This window comes from Tamandua tetradactyla, chromosome 6, assembly GCF_023851605.1.
Source record: "Tamandua tetradactyla isolate mTamTet1 chromosome 6, mTamTet1.pri, whole genome shotgun sequence".
Lineage (NCBI taxonomy): Eukaryota > Metazoa > Chordata > Mammalia > Pilosa > Myrmecophagidae > Tamandua > Tamandua tetradactyla.
Window position 1 is genome coordinate 100130710 of NC_135332.1, and position 12815 is coordinate 100143524.

At 37.5% G+C, this 12815-nt stretch overlaps 1 long non-coding RNA gene across 1 annotated transcript in view; it reads left to right on the forward strand.

Annotated features, from left to right (window-relative positions):
• The window catches only part of LOC143686254 (uncharacterized), a 39329-nt gene extending 27424 nt beyond the window's left edge, over nt 1–11905 (forward strand). The window contains exon 3 of the long non-coding RNA XR_013176990.1: nt 11750–11905. This is a non-coding gene — a long non-coding RNA (uncharacterized LOC143686254). The remainder of the gene's footprint in view (nt 1–11749) is intronic.
• The last annotated feature ends 910 nt before the right edge of the window (nt 11906–12815 follow it).

Below are 12815 nucleotides of genomic sequence, written 5' to 3' on the forward strand. Positions count from 1 at the left end.
TATTCTCACTAGCAGTGGGGACAACCAAAGCAATAGGCTGAGCCCCCAGCCTTGGGGTTTGTACATATGAAACTTAACCCTGCAAAGGATAGGCAAAGCCTACTTGAAATTAGGCCTAAGATTCACCCCCAAGAGAACCTCTTTTGTTGCTCAGATGTGACCTTTCTCTCTCAGCCAACAGAACAAGCAAACTCACTGCCCTCCCCCTGTCCACGTGGGACATGACTCCCATGGGTGTGGACCTTCCTGGCAATGTGGGACAGAAATCATAGAATGAGCTGGGACTCAGCATCAAGGGATTGAGAAAACCGTCTCGACCAAAAGGGGAAAGAGTGAAATGAGACAAAATAAAGCATTAATGGCTGAGAGATTCCAAACAGAATCTAGAGGTTATCCTGGAGGTTATTCTTATGCGTGATATAGATAACACCTTTTTAGTTAAGGTGTAATGGAGAGGCTGGAGGGAACTGCCTGAAAATGTGCAGCTGTGTTCCAGTAGCCATGTTTCTTGAAGATGATCGTGTAATGATATAGCTTTCGCAATGTGACTATGTGATTGTGAAAACCTTGTGTCTCATGCTTCTTTTATCTACCTTATGAACAGATGAGTAAAACATATTGATTAAAAATAAATAGATAATAGGGGAACAAATGTTAAAATAAATTTAATAGATTGAAATGCTAGTGATCAATGAAAGGGAGGGGTAAGGGATATGGTATGCATGAATTTCTTTCTGCTTTCTTTTTGTTTCTTTTTCTGAATTGATGCAAATGTTTAAGAAATGATCACATGATGAATATAAAACTATGTGATGATATTGTGAGTTATTGATTATATATCAAGAATGGAATGATCATATGGTAAGAATGTTTGTGTTTGTATGTGGTTATGTTTAAAAAAAATTATCTAGGGGCAGGCAATTGTGGCTCAGTGGCAGAATTCTCACCTGCCATGCCAGAGACATGGGTTCAATGCCAAAAAAAGAAAAAAAAGTCTAGAATTTGCAGGGATCAAAGATGACAAATTGACAGTCTCATATAAGATTATCCTTAATTCCTGATTCCAGAGGACACTAATTAAATAAGGAAATCACCTCACCATCTATAGAGGAGACCAACTAATACAGGTCCTCAGTGAAGATTATATCTGAATAATTAATACACTGCATCTAATCCACTTATAGTGTTTTATACATAATCCTACTATGAATCAGTTTTGGAAACAAGTCTTCATTATAAACTAAGGCATATCTTTTTTTTTTTTTTTTTTGCATGAGCAGGTACTGGGTCTCCGGCATGGCAGACGTGAACTCTGCCACTGTGGTCTGCCCAAGTTATACCTTTTTGAAAACATAAAAAATCAAACTCTTTCTGTGAGTTGGAATACTTGGGCAATTAATGTTACTTCACAAAACAGAAATACCTTTCCAATATTTATGAGGTATGTTAACTTTTAGTGTTTTTAGGAACATATTTCAAAACCTAGAACCATTAGAGATTTCTACAGCTAATTACATGCTTGATTTCTTATATGTTGCTTGAATCTAAGATCATCTTGAGCCTACTTAGCTCCAGGAGGAGCTCTGATCATTTATTTTCTAGAACTACTCAATCCTCTCTAGAGTTGAATGAAGGTGGAAGAAGGCGGCATTGCTATGGCCAATGCATGGTAGGAACCCATGTGTAGTTTCTGGGTAAGGCAACATTTAGTTCCAAAGCACCACAAGCCTCTCTTTGCTTGACCCAAAGAGACATTAAATGTCCATGAGATGTGACAGGGGGTTGTTTTATTGTGATGTCACAATAAAACACCCTTCTCTGTTTGAGAGTGACAATGCTGAAGCTGTTCATTGCTTTGCAATGGATGTTTTAATTCTCTTCCTATATGGTTATGACACCAGGGACCCCTTTTCCAAGTTCTTTAGCCAGAGCCCTCAATGTCATAAAGCAATGTGAAATTTCCTACACTGGCTTGTGTTTTTATAATCTTACTCTTTGGTCTATTTATCTATGAACAAAGAGCATTTTAAAGGAGTTGTAGCTCAAAACCAATAAGTTTTAAGGGACTTGAAAGTTAACTTTTTGAGCTGTAAGAGCTCCTCATAGTCCATGTCACCATATATTTCTGTTATCATTTTTTATTAAGGTATTTTGAAATCTTGCACCCACGAATGGGGCAGCGGATAATGGGTGCTTATCACCAGCAATGAATCCAATTGTTATATAAAATGGGGAACTCCACTCAGGTTTGGACACTTATCTCACATGCTTTGTGACATGAAAAGTTATCATGCAGTTAAAAAAACCTCTGTACTTCTTGAAATAGTAAACCCATGATGAAAATCTCAAGTTATTTAAAAATTTTCTAAAGGACATAGTCATCACAAGAGCAATAGAATTGAAATAGGTACATTGGTAATTTATGTTGGGTTAAAAATACTTTGTATTTTTAATGATAATTTTAGCTTTTTAACTTTAGCTCAGAAGTTCTGCAAATACAAGAAGGAATTTCAGTGTTGCTAACCACCTCTCCTACCCCTTGTCAAAATCTCAGGGATGGCTATTGTCATGAATATTAAGATTCATGCTGCTTTCCAACGTGAAGGAAGAGTTTAGAAGTTCTGCTAATGTACTACTTCACCTTCGGTAATTCTTCCCTTTTCTGGAAGGGAAGGATGATGATACTTATATTGAATTTGTCATCCAATTTTGTGTTCCTTCTTTTCAAAGAAAGTGCAAAACACCTGAAATACAATAAAATTTCTTTGGAAAAATTGTTCTATTTATAAGTCTTGGTGATATGACCAAAGAGCAATGTCATGTACTGAAGGTTTGGCCTTTGTGAGAGCCAGATTGTCTAAATGTGATCTAGGAGGAAAGGGTGCTGCACTTGCAAATTGTTGGAAGCAGTATCTACTCCTGGTAGACCTGGTATCATGTCTGAAGTCCATCAGACTTGGAAACATGAAAGGCCATGGAATTGATGCATCAGTTACTTGAGGAGGATAAACGGAGGGCTCCAGGATGGAAGCTGGCTCTTCAAGGAGGCCAAGTGTTTGATTCTAAATGAAATGGTGAAAAGAAGCTGCATTGAAGAGTTAAGATTTCCCCTTCTGTTTTCAAGGAGTTCTCTCTCTTCTTGGTTTCAAAAAATTGACTGTTGTATGAAAATCCTTTGGTTGTTAATTTTTTGGCCCCTGGAGAAACACCTTATGCCAAGTGGGCTCTGCCTGAAGAGAGGGAACATGGTCTGGGCAGGAATTACATTCCTGCAGAATCTGAAACTGAGCAGTGTTTACCTGGTCAGAAACATGCATTAAGGAGTTTATTTTCTAGTGGTGACCTTAAGTACAGTCCAAAACTTGATCGAATGCCTGCCCACTGTGAGCCCCATCCTGAGGGTGTTTATCAATAAAACCTGAGGGTGTTTATCAATAAAGCTGAACCTTATTAAAGGAGACAAACAGCATGCAAGAAACAATAGAAAAATGAAACAATCAAAGATGGCAGTTAGGATAATGGAGACAATAAACAGGGATGGAGGAGCGTTAACCTCCGTTCAGCCTCATTTTAGGTAGAGAGATTGGAGAAGGGCCTTCTGAGGAGGTGGATCTCATTGCAAACATGAGAAGGATAGAGCAATGGGAGGAGGAGGAGGACAAGCATTTTAGGAGAGGGAACAGCATCTGTGGAGATCTTGAGGCTCTTTGTATTCTGGGAAAGTGCCAATTTGGGCTACTGTTTTAGAGGAAGGTCTTGTGAGAAGTAACTAGTCCCATCTTCTCTTGAGTTTTGCATTAAGTCTGAGTAATCAGAAGAGCTAATTTTCAAATATTATATCTTGAACTGGATAAAGAGTGCTAAGATTTCTGTTTTTTCTAGTTTTGTTTTGTTTTATTGTTGTTGTTTTGTACTTAAAAAAAATTTTTTCCCCCTGTGAAGTTGTGTTTCCATCAGAAACAAAATATGCCTTTCCTGTTTATATCTTATTAATAATAAAAATGCATGGGTGCACGTTTTTTCCTTCATTCTCCACTGTTAAACCCAAGATCATGACTCTAGGCTTACTTTAAATGTAGTTGTGAAATACAATGCATATGTCATTAGAAATGAAACACTTTTGAAGGGTTATAGTCCTACCTTGCCCAAGCATAAGTTTATCAGTTGGATACATTTTAGAATAGAGATACCATTTTCTAATCCTTTGTTGTTTTTCAATAGCTCTGAATAATTTTCAAAATAAGGTGACATTTTATTATTTTTGATAAAAATAGCAAAAGCATTGCTTTGGATTTCAAGGTATGACAGCATCATTACTCAGACAGCCTTCATTCTTCACTGAAATAACATAGTTCTTTTTCTTTTTTCCTAAAATGTCATAATTGAAATATGAAGTTCCTTTGACAGTGACATAGCTAAAAATATTAAAATCTTAGAAAATATTATCTAATGTATTAAAGAGAAATTTGTGTTGATATTTAAATTAGAACAATGACTTGGTGCTAAACTTATTATAAATAGTATTATTTATAACAAATGGATATGTTGAATTTTGGAACCATGTTGTGTGGGATCTGTTTTTAATAACATTGCCTTTTTTTTTTTTTTACTGTGCATATTAAATACGAAAGAGGGAGAAGAACACAGATACATGGTCATGAGACATGGATATTGGGCCAAGTCTTTAAAATGCTGCTCTCTCTGCAGTGACTCATCTTTCTTGGACTTGAAGGTTCTAAACTATACTCTAGTGCATGAGTAAAAGCAAATGTACAGTAAGAAACATTCCTTGTCAATGCGTTTGTGTCATATTGTTTCAGCTCAGGATAACAGATATTGGGGAATTTAAACAACATTAGCCTGGTATTGAAAGAGCTGATGCAAAGATCTGATGCATCTTTTTCTCCCTCTTATTCTGACATCTAGAAGGATTTGACTTGCCTCTGCAACTATCTCCTGGGGGAATTGTGGTCATTTCTTTGCACTCCTGCTTTAAGGCCTGGGAATGTAGAAGATTAGAGACCGAATGTAAAAGAAGATGCAGAAAGGAAGGTCAGGTGGCATACAGGGTAGACAAAAGTCAGGGCCATGTCCAAGTGTAATCTGAGGGATGTCACATGCCCTCCTCATTAGTGTCTCCAATCCCTCAATTCTCATTCACTCTGTGCCTTCATCCCATCATCACAATTATTCTGAAACCCTTTTCACTAAGGCTATCAACAATAAATGGCCATGTCAGAGTTCATACTGCCTGTGTATTTCGTCACCTTGAGAATTGGATCACCCATACCTTCCCCTCATCACCCCATCCACTTTGGGAAGCCATCTCTTTTGCCTGACCCTTTATGTGGGCTCACTCTGAGTCCACACCCTTTGTCTTTATATGGAGTTCTAGTGGGATGACTACCATATCCATATTGACTCCATTTTCTCTTGAGTCCCAGATCCAGGTTTTCAGTTGTCTGCTAAGTCCTCCCTCTAGGGGTTTTTCAGAGATGAGACTTAACCTATCAAAACCATGAGCTTTTTTCCCTCAAACTTAAAATTGCTTTCTCTCTTCTTTCCCAATTGTGTAGATGTCTGTCTTCCACCCCTTTATCATTGAGTGAGCTTGGCTACAACTTCTCAGTAATCACTTGGTCACTAAATCTGATTGATTCTGTAGCACAGATACTCTAAGCCTGTGAAGTAATTACAGTCCTATTTTTTCCCACCTACCTGAGTTCCTTATCACTGCAGCTGTTTCCCACCACTCCCAACATGCACAGAGCCACTGGATTTTCCTCCCTGAAACACTCTGCTGTTTAGAGTCTTGAGCAGAGCTCCCTATCTCACTCTAATTGTTTATAGGATAAAGTCCAAACTCTAGCATAAGTTCAATTCAACAGCTATTTATTGTGTACATATTGTGTGCCAAGCACAGGGAAAACACAGATGAATAAGACACTTCTGGGAATGCAGTCTAGAGGGGCAGAAGAAGGAGCTGGAGATTTAAAAATCGGGGGCGAAGGGCTATGTTAAGGATATGCACCCCTTGGCTTATTTGTATTTTTAATGATAATTTTAGCTTTTTAACTTCAACTCAGAAGTTCTGCAAATACAAGAAGAATTTCAGTGTTGCTAACCACCTCTCCTACCCCTTGTCAAAATTTCAGGGATGGCTACTCCAGATGCACTGAACTCCTCACTGTTTCCAAAACAGTCTGCACCCTACCATTATATATTATATTTTCCCCCCACTTTCTGGAGTAGTCTTTTACTTTTTCTGCTTGAGAAAGTCCTGCTCATCCTTCAAGAGCCCAATGGATTGACTATGTTTTGCTCCTGAAAGCCTGTCCTTACTTCTCTTTGAAGCTGTTTACTTCCTTGTCTCAAGGCTCCTGTGGCTTGAGGATCATGCTGCTGTCATCTTACTTACTAGAAGACTGTCTGTATTCTTTGCTTTCCCCCCATGCTTGACTCTCAGTAGACGTCCAATTTCTATTCAGTGAATAAATGAGTCATTTTTTTGGCTCATTGTCTCCTCTAGAATCAAATATCCTACCTGAAGAGATGAAAATACCAAGTCCCTGGAACTCATTAGCACACTGAGGTATTAACTTACCTAGATGAAAACTTAGAAAACTTAGCTTCCTAGGGCTGCCACAACAAAGTACCACCAACAGGGTGGCTTAAAACAACAGAAAATTATAATAGTTTTGGAGACCACAAGTCCTTAGTCAAGTTATCAGCAGGGTTGATACCTTCTGGAAGCTGTAGGGGAGAACCATTCCATTCCTCTCTCTTTGCTTCTTGTGGTTGCTGGCAATCCTTGCCATTCCTTGGTTCGTATATGTATTACTCGACTTTCTGGCTGCATCTTCCCATTGCTTTCTTCTCTTTGTCTCTGTGCTCTCTCCTCTTCAGATAAGGACAGTAGTCATTGGATTTGGTTCCCACCCTAATCCAGAATGAGCCCATCTTCAGACTTACCTTAATTACATCTGCAAAGATCCTATTTCCAGATAAGGTCCCATTTTGAGGTTCTAGGTCGACGTGAATTTTGAGGGGACACTATTCAACTCACTACAGTAAGACTGAAGAAAAGACACTTGTCCCTCCTACCTCCCTTCTTAACTTTTTTCCTTCTTTCTTTCTCCTAGTTGAGAGAAGAGGACCTGGAAAGGACTAGTATTTGGGAAGCTGGGGAAAGTGGCCTGGAGGCCCCATGAGGGCTGACTGAGGAAAGGGGTTGGCAGGAGAGGAGGACAGGATTGGGGAGGGTCAATCGGCTCCTTACCTGGACAAACACAAGCTCATGTGTGTACACTGTGGGTAACCCACTTTTTTCCACCTAAAAGATTGTGTATAGCTTTTTTCCACACAATTACACTTTCTTTATTGGGTCAAATTGCTTAGTCTTGGGTTCTATGCATTATTTTTATATCACAGAAGTTATTTTGTTTCTGGATTTTTCACTTACCATTTTTATTACATTTTATTAAACTTTGTACTGAGCATTATTTTAATGGCTACTTGATATCCCACCAGGTAAATTATAGGATAATTTTGTCTGTATTTAATACTAATCTATATTAATATGAATTATGGTAATTATTGTTACGTGAGTGGCATTTTAATATGGGGGTCCAGGTATTTTGTAGATTTTTGACTAAATCTTTCAGCAATCCAGCACTGTTTGCTACTTCAGAGACAAATTGGGCAGTTATGGTATGTCCCACTTGACACTGCACAGCCTGTACTTTGGATGGACCAAGGGCAGTGTAGCTCTGAAGGTGAAGCCTATCAGCTTTCCACCAGACTGTGTTGTCTCCAGTTTTACTCTATTTTAATAGCAATGCAAATTCTATTTTTCCATTAGGAATTTTACAAATTATGTTTTTTTTAATCTGTCCTAAGTCAGATTTGGCAGGTCTTGTTGAAAAGTATGATCATTGTCATCAGAAGCCAAAGGTGAGGCAACTTGAGGTCTGAATGAGAGCGATACGGAGAAAACTGGGGATCAATGCATTCGTAGATTCACAATGAAAACGGGGCTCTACCTCCGGCAGCTGTGTCCATACAAAGTGCATTCTTTCCCTGGTGCCAGTTTTTAACTGTTAGTGATCACTATTATGATTGATACGATCTATTCTCCCTAAGATATTTCTGGATCTTAATTTTGATACCCCAGCGGGACTTCCTATTAGAAAGAATAATTTCTCACTCTAAATTGGTTTTGCACCCAAAGCAGACCTGTGAGTGGGATTATGTGAATGAGCTATTCCTTATGTCCTGGCACATTTCCAGATGAATAGAGACACAAAACTAAATATGGGGCTCCAGAGCGGTGACAGCTGCTGAAGACCCTCTGTTATGCAGGACGATAACCTTTGGCTTTCAGCCTCGTAGCCCATCACTGCTGATTGCCCACTGCGTTAAAGTCAGGTGATGGCAATAAAATGTGGACTGACTTTTCGGGAAAGCGCAAAGTTTATGGCTGTTAAACTGTACACAGATAGTCATGTCTGGTGTCAAAATAGTTAGATGATCTTTGGCCTTGAACGAATATAAAAGATAGAAAAGAACAAGCATAGACCATTCCTTAGATATTTTCCTTATTTGAGGAAACTATTTTATCTTATATTATTATTAACTAGTATTTTTTTCTCTTGTGAGGTTATTTTGTATTTTCCACACCCTAATACATTTCATTTTTCTTTGCACAAGAAAAATTAAAGAAGCTATGGAAACATTATTGAGTTAAAATAATCCATTCAGATAATTCTTGTCAGAAGAGAGGTAACCTGAATAAAGGAGCTAAAGGTAGAAATGAAAAATTGCAGCTTAAAAATTCAAGGAATGAACATTGAATTCCCTCTATATAATTAGAAATTATACCACTAAGAATACAATTACAAAAACAAATTGCCCTTGACTGTTCTGTGGCCAATTATGTGGTTTAATGCACCAGATTTTTAAAAGAAAATCACCGTTCATTTTTATCCATGTGTCAAACATTAAATATCCAGTGGTATTTTTAAGAGTCCATTTTTATTGCTGAGGAGAAATAATTAAGACTATTATAATTAACTTTTGCATGACTCAAAGACTCTAAGTAATGTGAGCACCTACTGATATATGAGATAGAATATTGTAGTGCCACTAAAAATACTGCCATTTTAAAATAATTTGATAATTAATAGTAAATGAAAAACACCTAGGAAGAAAATTTCTGGAAACATTGCGGGCAAAATTAGGATCACTTAGAAATTGTTAAACTTGTTCATCGCTTTATTCAAAGGGCATTTGTGATGCAAAGAAACTAATCCCTGATGATGCAGGTAGGCATATACATTAGAATGCGTACCTAATATTTAAAGCACTAGTACCTAGTTCCAAATGCAGTCTCTTGCTAAGACAAAATTTTAGAGAGTTAAGTATAGCCTATACACCTCCATGAGAGTCATTCAATAAAAAAAAAAAAAGTTATTGGAATCAGAGCCTCTAGGAACTGTCAAAGGACTCAGAAACTTGTTATCCAGCTCCTCTCAAAAGCAGGAGTCATTTCTACATTGTAGGAACTCTCTTTGGTGAAAGAAATTTCTAGTGATTTACTAAATTTAGAACCAGGCAAAGAATATTACCATATATATATATGGTATATATGTGTATATATATATATATATATAACCTTTTATATATATATATAAAACGTTAATTTTTTTCACTTGAATTTTCTTGGAGAAGAGTGCTGAAGTCTGGGCTTTGTTTAAAGTCAGATTTTCCAGTTAGATCAATAGGGAGAAGATGCACACTGCATGTGGCTAACCTTGTCATTTGATACGTTGTTGTCTTATGAAGGAGTGGGAGGCCCATTGGTTGAGGGTGAGATGTTGTTAAATAAGGTCACTTGGAAACAGAAGTTTTGAGTTCTGGTTTCAGCTCTCTGAGAGAGTTTGAGTATCAGTTAGCATTGGTTAAACCTCATTTCCTTATCCTTAGAGAAGGTCATGAAACCGTCTTTGCTGAATAATGCTTGTATTTGAATAACATTTTTTTAAATGGTGCAGGTTGGGATCGAAGTATTAGTTTTTCTTACAAACTGGTGATATCGGTCTTATAATTCTTATAGGTATACAATTTATACTGTTTTGTTGCAGGGGTAAAATTACTCACCGAAGGACAAGCCCATCAATATGGAATGAGCTGTCCTAGAAGAGAGTATCTGGGTATTGATGAGGAAGCATAAGTATCAGATTAGTGATTGAGTGAATTAACATTATAGGAATCCCCAAACATGAGGCTATGTACAATATTTTAAAATTGTAAAATATTGTACAAATGGAGGTAGTGGGGTTCACTCACTAGAAGTTCTTCTAGAAAAAAGCATTTTATGCTTTTTACAGCCTTAAGAAAGATGTTTTAAATTGTGTTTGGGAAATGGAGCTACATCTTTTGCTATTTATTATTTAATAAAATTCATTTAAGGGTATAAACACAATCATTTAAATGTTTCCTTTCTCACACTTCAAATGTATCTTTTCACATGTTCTTCACTCTTATTTATTTTGTAACTTTTGGACCTTTCAGTCATTTGGAGACAACTGGGCAATTATTTATCAGTCTTCTAAAAACCCAAAGCAGACCACAGCTTGGTGAACTTTGAAACCTGACATATGACCTCAGCCAAGCTGTTCTTGACGTATTTCCTAAAGGGAAAATAATGAAATATTCACTCATGAATGTAATAAAAGTAAAGATATGATTTCTTGAGAATCTAGGGAATTAAACGAAGATTTTGAGAGACTTTACATTTTTCAAGGAAAAAAAGGATCTGCAAAGGGAATACATCTGATAAGACACAAGTGAAACAGTCTCATTACTTTACAGTGCTGTTTCAAACAAAGTTATGTTCATGGAGGTGGATGAGACTATGTTCACACATACAAGAATTGTGAAAGATTTCATTATGTATCGATGCCACAAGGAAATCCCTTATTTGGTTTGTATAAAAGAGGAGGGTAAAAACATTGGCTTCTTGGAGATATCTGTTGAAAAGCTAGCACATATTGAATGCTCACTCTGTGCCAGGTACTTTACATGTATCATCTCATTTGATCCTTACTACACAATTATTCCCTACGAGGAGGGTATTTTGTGGAAGAGTAAATTGACATTTTGTACTAATGTAAGAGGCAGCAATAAGATTGTTGGATGAAAATTACTGGGGGTTATTGTTTGGTTCCATGATAAAATGTCCAAGGGTAGTGCTTTAGTTTTTAGTTTTTCAGCTGCTAAAACAAATATCATACAATGGGTTGGCTTCAACAGTGGGAAGTTTTCTCATGATTTTGAGACCAAGAGAAGGCCAAAACTGATTTGTCAGCAAGCCAAAGCCATCTCCGAGAAGACTGGTGGTCTGGGACTGGCTGCTGATGAGCCTTGGTTTTATTGTCTTGTGGCAGTGCCCACAGCAGCAGCGTCTTCTCCCATCTCCCGCTGATTCCATTGACTTCTAGCTAGTAGCAGCTCTCTGTGGCTTCTCTGACTTCCTCTCTGATTATAAAAGGCTCCAGTAGCTGGGATTAAAGCCCAACCTGATTTGGTTGTACCACACTTTAATTAAAGGAGCATCTTGAAGAGATCTTATTTATAAAGAATCCATACCCAAAAGAATGTGTACCAAGACCAAGAACATGTCCAAACTGAAGTACACAATTTAATCCACCATAGATACAATCTTGACAAACTGTCTTTCACCCTACAGATCCCCTGGGGCAAATCTGGCTGCCTAGACTCCTGCTCTCCTGCCACGTTCTCTCTATCTATGTGCGCCATCCTACGTCTATGAGGTAACCTCATCAGTGAGACAGAGGAGGACTGGCCCGTCAAAGACTCCCAGTGGCACTTTTCCTTTGCTAGATACTCCAAATAAATTCATCATAGTAGGAAGTTTGGAAATGGAATCTTTTCCCAAAAAGAATTTTATTGTGGCATAAATAATTTCTGTCAGGACAGGTCTCACCATAGGCTGAATTCTAATAATGGACGGTGAGTGGGATTAGATGAGCTTTTCTTCCATTTCAACATTTTATGATTTACTGCAAAGTGAACAGTCACTTACTTCAGAATACAAAGAGAGCAAAGTACCCCACTAACCCCTAAGTGCATTCCACAAGGGTCTTAGTCTGAAACTGAATCATTTATGCAGCCAAAGTGGCTCAGAAAGAGATAAAAATTGCCACCAGGCAATATTATTATCATGCACACTAATTGAAACAAAGTAAAAAGGAAAAGAACTTGTGCTCTGTAAATCATGCTCGAAAAAGCACAGAGAATAGATGCATATCTGTGTTCAAGGACTTATTATATTTTTTGTTTAGTTTTCAGTAAAAGTCACATATCATTTTCATGTTTATAATGTATTTAGATGAAATAACCATTTTTCCAGCACATATTCAGAAAGCTTGACGATCTAAAATGCAGATTCAGAAATAAATTAATTTTGTGTATAAGGTTGGAAATAAAGGGATGGTAAGATGCTGACCTGTTTTTTGAACCATCCAAGGATTGACTCAAGAACAGGGATCAACAAAGGCAAACCAAGGAATAGGGAGTTTCCTTGGGAAACAGGACAGTGGATTTCAATTCTGCCATGTCAGAAGTCAAATCCACAGGGCCAGAGGGAAAGGAGCAAGAATTTGGAATTAAAGAAAAGAGATCAGGCAAAAAGTTGAACCAAAAGGTAGGGAAAGTTATTCCTGAGATTGTCCCTAACTTGCAGAGCTCTTTTCATTTATTTGCTGAAATATTTGTTGGATGTGTAAATGGAC